Source organism: Saccopteryx leptura, unplaced genomic scaffold (assembly GCF_036850995.1).
Source record: "Saccopteryx leptura isolate mSacLep1 unplaced genomic scaffold, mSacLep1_pri_phased_curated manual_scaffold_33, whole genome shotgun sequence".
Lineage (NCBI taxonomy): Eukaryota > Metazoa > Chordata > Mammalia > Chiroptera > Emballonuridae > Saccopteryx > Saccopteryx leptura.
Genome location: NW_027095715.1, coordinates 132,030 through 133,413, shown reverse-complemented (window position 1 = coordinate 133,413; position 1,384 = coordinate 132,030). Strand labels below are relative to the sequence as shown.

The window sequence follows — 1,384 nt, the reverse complement described above, 5'->3', positions numbered from 1 at the left end:
CATGACCTCCCTAGCCAATGACTAACAGCCACATCAGCTTCTGTATGATGCTTGCTCATCCTAGATAGCCACCCTATAAAAAGGAGCCATTTTAGAAGCTCGTGGCTGCAGTGCCCCAGTCTCTTGGAGGCGTGGGTTGCCTGCAGTCCCTGCACAGGTTTGGGGGGCTGCAGTGCTCCTGTCTCTTCGGAGGCGTGGGTTGCCTGCAGTCCTTGCGCAGGTTTTGGGGTGGCTGCAGTGCTCCAGTCTCTTCGGAGGCGTGGGTTGCCTGCAGTCCCTGTGCAGGTTTGGGGGGCTGCAGTGCCCCAGTCTCTTCGGAGGCGTGGGTTGCCTGCAGTCCCTGCACAGGTTTGGGGGGTTGCAGTGTTCCCCTGTGTGGGTTACCTGCAGTCCCTGCGCAGGTTTGGGGGGCTGCAGTGCTCCAGTCTCTTTGGAGGCGTGGGTTGCCTGCAGTCCCTGTGCAGGTTTGGGGGGGCTGCAGTGTTCCCCTGTGTGGGTTACCTGCAGTCCCTGTGCAGGTTTGGGTGGCTGCAGTGCTCCCTTGCATGGGTTGCCTGCAGTCCCTGTGCAGGTCTGCAATAAAACTTATAAAATTCACTTTGTGTCTGCTGTGGTCTATCTCGCCGGGATGTAACAAATGGAGGCCCCAGTGAGATCGGCCGTGTAAGACCCGTCATCATGGAGTGGGCTGCAGCAGACATTGGTAGCTGGCCAGCCTCCGGCAGTTGCCGTTTGGAAACTGAATTTGGCTGATTTGAAACATTTGGAGTCTTGAGACTGTTTGGTAAGGAAGCTTCCTCTTTGAATATTTGGAAACAGAACTCTGGTTAGGAAAGGGTGTAGTGGAGCAGGCGGGACGCCACCTGATTTCTCCCCACCCGGTTGGTCAGGGAACGCAGGACACTGCCTTCTCCCTTTGGTTAAGCTTCCTCTTTGAATATTTGGAAACAGAGCTCTGGTTAGAAAAGGGTGTAGTGGAGCAGGCGGGACGCCACCTGATTTCTCCTCACCCGGTTGGTCAGGGAACGCAGGACGCTGCATTCTCCATTTGGTTTTGGTTTAGAAGTTTTGTTTGTTTTGTGAGCATATTTGGTTTGTTTGTCTGCTACTGGAATGGCCAACTTAAGAGAAGACTGGCCAAACCAAGGATTGCTAGACCCATAGAAAACATAGAGAGTTTAGCGTACTATCACCAGCACCCACCTGCAGGCAGGTGGCACAGTCAGTATGCAGCCCAGTATAGCAGCAGAGGTAGAGAAATAAAAGGCAGCCAGGCTGCAGCTGGCTGCAGGAGAAGCGGCAGGCTCCCCTCACAGTTTCAGGCACTTGCCCCTCCCCCTTGGGCACCGGCTCAAGGGCTGAGCCACTGCTTAGTCAGGGAAAA

General features: G+C 55.0%; 1 long non-coding RNA gene across 1 annotated transcript; it reads left to right on the top strand.

The window, feature by feature from the left end:
• The first annotated feature begins 309 nt into the window (after nt 1–309).
• LOC136386982 (uncharacterized) lies at nt 310–597 on the top strand. Its single transcript, XR_010748059.1, has 2 exons — nt 310–401; nt 519–597. It is a non-coding gene; the product is annotated as an uncharacterized lncRNA (long non-coding RNA).
• Nucleotides 598–1,384: the final 787 nt, after the last annotated feature.